The 8,976-nt window shown below is 51.5% G+C and overlaps 1 protein-coding gene across 4 annotated transcripts in view; it reads right to left on the minus strand.

The window, feature by feature from the left end:
* Window positions 1–8,689, minus strand: part of AKAP1 (A-kinase anchoring protein 1) — a 34,712-nt gene extending 26,023 nt beyond the window's left edge. Inside the window, exon 1 of one of the 4 annotated variants that reach the window (XR_003412566.2) lies at window positions 8,560–8,682. The gene's annotated coding sequence lies outside the window, so the exon portion shown is untranslated. Of the gene's footprint in view, window positions 1–8,559 lie in introns of all 4 variants that reach the window. The other 3 variants (XM_027034191.2, XM_027034194.2, XM_027034188.2) reach the window with 3 other exon arrangements.
* Between the last annotated feature and the right edge of the window lie 287 nt (window positions 8,690–8,976).

Raw genomic sequence — 8,976 nt, forward strand, 5'->3', positions numbered from 1 at the left:
GGGAGAAAGTTCCAGGCAGGGAGAACACGTGCCAGAGTACTAAGGCAGGAACAAACTTGGCTGACTCAGCGACGGCAAAAGGGGAGGTAAAGATGAGGTCGGAGGGCTGCTGCCAGAGAAATCGCTCTCTGCCATCGCTGAGCAGAAGCCGTGCCGAAGGTCACAAACCTGGAGGGAACAGGCTCACTGAACTTTCTGCAGAGAGGGGAACCGGCTTGCCCAAGGAGCCAAGGGGCAGTAATTTCTTTCTTTCTTTTTTTTCTTTTTGACTGATGCAGTTTTGGATTTTATTTTTAAAGGTTTACTTACTGAATAATCTCTACACCCAACATGGGGCTCAAACTCACAACCTCAAGATCCAGAGTCGCACTCTCTTCCAACTGAGCCATCCAGGTAGTTTCTCAATAGAAGCGAATCCTAGAATCCATTTCGGAAACAGGGTGCCTCTGTGGCTCGTAGCACAGCAGGTACATACCGCGTGAGTCCAACAGGGGCCCGCTTTCTACTTGGAGTTCTCGACTAACCCTGAGGAAACCCTGAGGTCACACCACTCATTAGCCTGAGAGCCACTGCTAGGCCCTGACTCTCCCCCCCCCCCCGCCCCCCCTCAGATGAATCTGTTCCAAGAAGGCAGTCCGGCCCCCGGGGAGCAGATGGGAATGGATGCGTGCGCACACCCTTGCCACTTCTGTGAATCAGACTCTGCAAAAACAACCTCGGTCTCCAGCCAACATAAACCATAGGCAACAGAGGGCCTTATACGGCTCGAAGCTTTCTTAATCAGAAAAAGATAGATGGGCTGGAGTTGGGAGCTCCAAGTTAGAGGAAAAGAGAAACAGAAAAATAGGGAGAAAGACAGGATGGTGGTGGGGAGCAGAACTTCATCAAACTCCTTTTTCCTATCTCTTCGACGTCAGTGGCTCCCCACTGAGAATTCCTAGTGAGGGCCATAGCTCTGCTGCCTCTCATGTTTTGCTTTGGTTTGGTTTTTAAGACAGAGGATACCAGTAATCAGGCTGCCAGCAGAGCCACAGTTTTACAAAGTTTTAGTGTCTGCATGGAGGTCTGTTCTTGGGTCTGGTGACTTCCCATGAAAATGGCATAATGTCATTTCCAGAGAAATTGGCCACTGGGGCAACGAGGGGTCCTAAAACTAGGGAGTTCTTTGGCTCCGGAGATGTGTCACAGGCCCGCCTGGCCCAGGATCGGCCACAGATCCAGAACAGAAAAGGCAGCCCCAGAGACTCCTTAGGCAGCCACTGCCCCAAGCACACCCATGACAGTTTCTAGGGTGACTTTATTCTCCTTCCTCCCCTGACTGGGAGACAGCAGCAGCGTCCGCACCAGGACCTGCCTGTTTGCTGAAGCCAAAACCACATGCACTTGGCCCTCCCAAAGGATGCCACCTGCTAAAAATAGCATGACAGCACAAGCTTGGCTGGGTGGGCCTCACCAAAGTCAAAGGACAAAGCAAAGAGGTTATTCTCAGCACAGCCTTTTCTCACCGGAGCCCAAGGCACATCAGGGTGTGGCAAAAGTCACTCCAGCTCCTTCCCCTTGGGAGGGACATGAGGAAGGGATGAGAAGGAGGTCCGTGGAAGACTGAACTGGCCTTCAGATCCACTGTCCCAGGCCGAGGCTGGAGGAAAAGGGGTGGGCATGCTGAGGACTGGGCTCCAGCAGATATGTGGCCTCCTCCAACAGAGACAGACCATGCTACACCCAGGCGACAGCCTGTTGAGGGCCAGGGAATGGGTCTCATGACCTCCATGTGAGGTCTGACAGGCCACATTATTATTAGCCAAGGAATGAGTGACTTCAAGGTTGTCTTTTCAAGCAGGTGACTGAGCTACACCGTGGCCTTCAGAGCAGCTTTCCAGGCCCTCAGGCACAGCAGCCTAGCCTACGAGGCTGTCTTAGTCATTATTCGTGCAGCTCTAAGGCACCGGACGGTTGCATAATTCGGAGCTAAAACATGATTTTGGAAAGACAACGTAGGATCCTGAACTTGTTTCCCATAAAACGAAAATATCCTGTGAAATGGATTACAAATACCTCCCTCATAGGGCTGTAATGAGGCAGACAGGACTCAAAACACCGAACAGCCTGACTCCATTTGTGAGATGAAGTATTTTAATCTCCTAAAAACTCAGCTTCATTTTCTGGATGAGGATGGAAGGATATCACAGGGCAGTAAATAAGAAATGTCCTCTAAGCATGGAGCTGGAGAGAGAACCCTGATCTGAGTCCAAACCAGCCTGGGTCCAGGGATCAGCTTAGCTTTCTCAGGGCCTCAGTTTCCTCCCACACAAACTAGAAGTACTTCACCTCATAGGGTTGAGATAAAATAAGAAGGGAATACACCTGATCTTGAACAACACAGCTTTAAACAGCATGCATCCACTTGTATGCAGATTTCTGGATATAGTACAGCCCTGTGTTTTCTCTCTTACTATTTTCTTAATAACATTTTCTCTTTTCTGGCTTACTTTATTGTAAAAATACAGTATACAATACATATTACAAAACATGTGTTCACTAACTATCTATGTTCCCATAAGGGTTCCAGTAGACAGTAGGTTCTTAGTAGTTCCGTTTCTGGGGAGCCAGAAATTATACATGGAGTTTTTAAAAAAAATTTTTAATGTTTATTTATTTTTATAAGAGAGAGAGTGTGAGCAGGGGAGGGTCAGAGAGAGAAGGAGACCCAGAATCTGAAGCAGGTTCCAGGCTCTGAGCTGTCAGCACAGAGCCTGACGTGGGGCTCGAACTCACCAGCCGGGAGATCATGACCTGAACCAAAGTTGGACACTTAACTGACTGAGCCACCCAGGCCACCCATACATGGATTTTTTCACTGCCCATTGGTCCCCCTAATCCCCATGTTGTTCAAGGGCCAACTATAGTTTGAAAAAAACCCTCCTAAGATGCCAGGTATACAGTAGGGGCTCAGTAAGTACCCGTTATACACCCTATGCTTTCTGGCTGGCTCCAAGAAAAGAGAGCTCTCACATCATATGCCAAAGGTCAGTCTAGCAGGGTTCAAACTAAGCATGCCCAGAATTAGATGAGAGGGTATCTGGAAATAAAACTGAATCCCCAGAGCTAGCCCCAGGCCAACACTTCAGAACCCCCCCAGTGTCCCAACTCTCCCCAATGCCCTCTGTAAAAACAGGTCTCCTAACCCCCAGACAGATTGGAGGGGCAGAATGAAAAGGATGTTTGTTTGTGCCTGCAAATCTGGTTTAGCACTGGTCACACAGCAGAATCCTCAGGTCATCAGGTGGGTGAAGGACTAAGTAGCAAATCTGCTGACATCTGAAGAACAAGGACAGTGAGCACAGGCCTTAGACAACCAGCAGGGACCTTCATGATAATAATATAAGTTCTCAAACCAAAAGGGCTTTCTGCCCCTCCTGCTTCATGCTTCCATCCCCAGACTCCTAAGCTCCTCTCTAGAGCTGTTTCATAATTGATCACTGCCCTCCAAACTGGCAGACAAGACTTGCTTCTTTTTTATTCATTTTTGAGAGACAGACAGACAGAGACACAGCATGAGCTGGAGAGGGGCAGAGAGAGAGGGAGACACAGAATCCGAAGCAGGCTCCAGGCTCCGAGCTGTCAGCACAGAGTCAGACGTAGGGCTTGAACTCACGGACTATGAGATCATGACCTGAGCCGAAGTCGGACAATTAACCGACTGAGCCACCCAGGCGCCCCCAGAACTTGCTTCGTAACATGCCGTGGAGAGAACTGACAAATAATTTGTCACCAAAGCTGTTGGATTTGTGGACTACAGAGGACTAAGCCCAAACACATGATGCTTTATAAGGTGAGGCAATTAAGCACTAAGACCAGTGTTGTCCAACAGAAACTTCTGTGATGGTGAAAATGTTCTAGACCTACACTATTGTCCAGTATTGGCCACATGAGGCTACTGAGGACTTGAAATGAGACTAACATCACATTTTTAATGATTTAGATTTTTAAATTTTATTTAATGCTTAAAAGTTTAAATTGAGCCAGGCACACATGACTAGTAGCTGCTGCACAGGACAAGGCAGCTCTAGACCCTCTCTCCTAAGGATAAGTTTAGGAGATAAGAATAGAGATATAATAAAAAAAATAAGGGGCACCTGGCTGGCTCAGATGCCAGTGACTCCAGATGTTGGGGTCGTGAATTCGAGCAGGGTGTAGCAATTACTTAATAAACAAAAACTTAAAAAAAATATTTAGCACAGTAGCACCTTAGATCTAAAAAGTACTCGCGATGCACTTAAACAATGGACTGTGGCATTTTTTTTAGTCTTTGACTCATACTATCCATGGAGCCATGCATCCTACCCCAAACACAGCCCTCCCCATACACAATCCTGCAGACACCTCCACCTTGCAGCAGCCCAGAGGCACTCTAGACTAACTCCAGGGCTCCCAGGAGAAGAATCTGAACACCTCTTATTGATGTTGACCAACCCTCCTTTTACCAGCGGAAGAAACGGAGACCCCAGAAAGGTCTAGAACCACTGCTGGGTTTCAGCCCTGAAAGCTGCACCCAGTCCTCACCCCCCAATCCAGGGCTCTTGTCAGCTAAAACCAGTGGTGAAACAAGCCTTGTGAGCCCTCAGCACTAGACATTTTTACTTCCAGAACTCACCTGGGGCTCTGCTTTGTTCCTAAATGCACGGGCTTCAGTAAGTCCCAGCTAAGTGAAGGCAGCCAGCCAGTACTACCAGATGGGTACAGAATGTTTACTATCAACTTGTGCAAACTACCAAACCGAGCTGTAGAAATAGCCAAACGGCCAGGACTCGGACAGAACCATTTAGTAGGAGGAAAAGAAAGTTAAGGAAAAGAACTCCTTGAAAGCTACTTATCACTGAAAGCCAGTCTTCAAAATGCTACATGATAACATACACTCCTTCACAATGCAACAATCTGCTTAGAAAGCAACAGAAAGATTAGGAGAAAAGCCCACGGATTTGACTATTCCTTGGTTCTTCTCACAAAAGTCCTCCAGAGAACCTAATTTAAGTGCAAACCCACACTTGTCAGTGTCTCTACCCCTCAATTTGTATTTTGATTAGCCATTGAAACAATCCCGACTGACCTCCAGCTTCACCCTCCTCAATTGTACTCAGAGGTGTGAGGATTAAAGGATTAGGGAAGTGTTTTCCTGTAACTCTACCAGCACAGACAGTAACTGTCAAGGAAAAGGCATCCTCTCAGTTTTAGTTCCCACATCCCCACTAGCTACCTCTCCAACCAGATTCTGTCACTACTCAAAATATTGTCATTGATCATGTTTTCCACAGCCCAAGTTTAAAATCAGTATTGGAGCAGCAGGTCGGCTCTGTGGAGTGCCACATACAATGGGTACTTAATGTTAAATGATCATAAAGGTGAAACCTGCATGAGGCATTACACAGAAAGGGCTGTGGAGAAAAGAACTTGCTTCAGAAAGCAAAGTTAAATATTAAAATACATCCCACGGAGATCGGCAACTCCAGTAGCAGGACATGATTTCAGTGGGACAAGGGGCTCAGAGGCACCCTGCCTCCCCAGAGCAGAGGAAAACAGAATGGCAAACAGAAGGTATTAAGTCGTACGCTAAACTGTTGACTTCCTCACAACAGCACAACAGACCAAGCTACAGAGAGGTCCTCTCTTCTAGACTCACAGGGAAGATTAGGAAGGAGTGGCCTGGGGAGAATGGGCTAGAAGGTGCCAGCTGGCCAGGCACAAGGAGTGCCTGCTCCTCAAAACCCTGAAACCTGCACTCGACCAAGTCATGATGTGGCAGGCTAGAGCCAGGAGGCGGGCAGCACAGTATCGGAAAACCAATTTGTTTTCCTTCCAACCAAGTTTTTAGGTCAGAGACTGGGGGGGGGGGGGGGGGGGGGGGGCGTACTTTTAATAAAATCCAAATCACCCAAGTGATTCAAAAGAAATTTAACATTAATCTCACAGATTCTTTTGGAGGGGAAAAAACAACGCTTGAACAGCCATCATGAACCAGGCACAGTGCCCAGTCTCAAATAGTATCTCAATCTGTCTTTAGGAGGAGAGGGAACACTGTAAGGACTAAAACTAGCCTTCACCCACAAACGATGGCCATGGCCAAGGCCTGGGTCCGATGCCCAAGAATAATTTGGATCACCAGATAAAGCAAAACAAACTGCTTTAAAATACTGATGCTCAGCAACCTTACACTGGAGATCTATCCACTTGGCACCTGAGCAGGCCACTTTGAAGGCAGACACCTACACAGTCACCCTGCAGTGGCCAAGTGTGAAAGTACTTCCTAGAAATAGTTGGGAGGAGGAACTGATATTCATACAAAAGGCTCCAGAGACTCGGAGATGGCTCACTCAAGGGCTTAGATGGGGATCAGTTCACAGCAAATTTTGGGCCATCACCTAGCAATGTGCATGACAATTGAGCCAATTTAATTCAGGTAGGCACTGAAGCTTCAGAGATTTGTACATCTGTAGGATCAAAAGACCTGCACTACCTAGACCCATACTTCTGAGAATATACCTAGGAACCCACAAAACTAGTTAAAAGGTGGAAGAGGTTAAAGTTCAACACAAGTCAAAAGCCTCCACCAAGATAACTTCACTTGTTTCCAGTGCCCAGAAAGTCTTTTTTTTTTTTTTTTTTTTTTTTTTTGTAATCTCAACACCCAATGTGGGGCTGGAACTCACCACCCCGAGATCAAGAGTCGCATGCTCTGTGGACTGAACCAGCCAGACACCCCTCAGAAAGTTTTAAATAATCAGCAGGTGAACCACTGGAATGCCAGGAACAGAGAAGTCTTACTCATGCTATACCCTCTACTCAACTCAAAGCTGCTCTGTGCCTTTAAGAGCAAAGGGGATGGGTGGTGCTTACTAAGAGTCCAAGATTTGCTTTCTGAATAGAGTTTAAAAAAAGAAAAACTAATTTGGGAAGGACTTGGTTACAAGAGCACAGTAAGGTTACTAGTTGCCAGAATTAATAGCTTTTTGTGAATGGTATTCCTTGATCAGTAATTGCCACAAAGGGGTTGGGGGTGGGGAAGTGGATAGCAAGCCAACAGATATGACAATACTAGGTGTCCAGCAGCCCAGATTTCCCCGCAAGAGATAAATTTAAACACCAAGTACCCTGCCCTTCAGTAGGAGGAGGACAGCCAGTTTAACCTAATTGCTCTGCCCGTACCCTCTACCCGGCTCCAGCGGCCTCCACTCACACCTGGAGAGAAGAGCACCGGGTTTGTGTTAGCGGCGGCGGTGCGGCAGAAAGGCGCCCGCCAACCTGGGCATCTCAGCCAGAGAGGAAGATCTCGAAACGCCCAGAGCTTCCAGCACTCCCGGTTCGGTTCGGCACCGCCCACTACCAACAGCGCCTTTCCTTCCATAAGCCTCACTAGGAGGGGCATAGGGACGGACTGTACCCTCGGGCACAGAACTGTGGAACTGGTGAGAGCCCGCCCCAGAGGCGTTCAGACCAGTCTCCCCCAGCACATTCTGACCCGTAACCCCGAAACTAGCTTGGTCCCTCCAAACCTGGCCTAGCGGGGAGGGGTGCCGGCGGAGTGGGACACGTGACCCACGCGCCCCCCGGGCATGAAGTCAGCGGGCACACAGCGCCGGACAGCCTCCCCCTCTCCGGACACCCTTTGAAGGGGCAGCAAACGCTAATCCTCTCGAGAGACGCCAAGCCTTTGACTTCGGGGGCCCTAACTCGGTTTGAACGGTCCCTCCCCCCGAAACAAGGTTCCAATCACCACCGGTGTCCTAGCCCATCCTCCCGATTCCACAAACCAAGCCTCTTCCCCAGGTTCCCCGCACTGAACTCTCAGGGGCTAGATTACCAGCACGGGTTTGCTGCCTCCCGGCCTACATGGGGAGCACCCCAGCGCGAGCTAAGGGGGCCCAGAAGTTGGGGAAGGTTCCTGAAGTGACTCCAGCCCTTCAGGAGGAAGAAAGGGGTGCCCGCGGGCCTCGGGGCACCCCCTCGCCCTTATGAGCACCTGGCCCTGCCCACGACCCGCCCCGCCGCCGCCTCTCCCGGCTCAGACTTGGGTACACACGACCTTTGAAAAGTAAACGCGTGTGGGGCTGGGCGACCTTGGGTGGGACGCACTCGGGTCTGTCTCACGGGAGGGTGTGCGCGCTCCGGGAAAGTTAAGCCGCAGAGGGGTGCCCCGCGCGCCGGGTCCGAGACCACCGACCCAGAGGACGGTGACGCGTGTGGGGGGCACCACGCGGCCGCAGAGCACGGCCCCAGCCGCGCACACGCGATCTGTCAGCAGGAGCCCGCGGGCAGACAACCGTGGCGGGGGAGGACGAGGGGACGCGCAGGCGACGGCAGGGAAAGAAGGGCCTGCTTGACAGCAGGCGGCGGGCCGGAGCCCCTCCGCACACGCTCCGCGTCCGCAGCCCCGGGCCTCCGGGACACCTGGAGCGCGCGTCGCACACCGCACCTGCACCCTAGACTCTCCTTCACCCGACGGCGCCGCCCTCGGGGCCCTGGCAGGTGGTCCCCTGTCCAGCCGCCCCGGCGACCCCAACTCACCAAGTCCTCCGCGACAGTCGGGAGGCAGAGTCCTCGCCCGCCGCCGCCGCCGCCCCCCCACCCCCGGGCCCAGACGCCCAGCCCCGCTGCGCCGCGGCCGCTCCCCCACGTGCTTGCCCAGGCCGGAGGAACACAGAGACATTAAATACTGAGGACGCGCAGCTACGTGCCCGCTGCGCGACGCAGGCCCCGCCCCCCGCCCTCGTGCCCCCGCGCCGCCTCACTCACCTGCGCGTGCGCGCCGCCTGCCGCTCCCGCCCGCGCGTCTCCCAGCTGCGCCAGAGAGGGCGCGGTCTTAAAGCGCTCCACCAACATCCCGCAGCCGCCGCCCGCAGCCCGGCCTCGCTCGGGCTCTCGCGAGAGGAGCTGTAATCTCGGCGGGGCTGGGAAAAGAGCCCTGGCTGGCTCTCGGGCGGC

This window comes from Acinonyx jubatus, chromosome E1, assembly GCF_027475565.1.
Source record: "Acinonyx jubatus isolate Ajub_Pintada_27869175 chromosome E1, VMU_Ajub_asm_v1.0, whole genome shotgun sequence".
NCBI classification, from domain to species: domain Eukaryota; kingdom Metazoa; phylum Chordata; class Mammalia; order Carnivora; family Felidae; genus Acinonyx; species Acinonyx jubatus.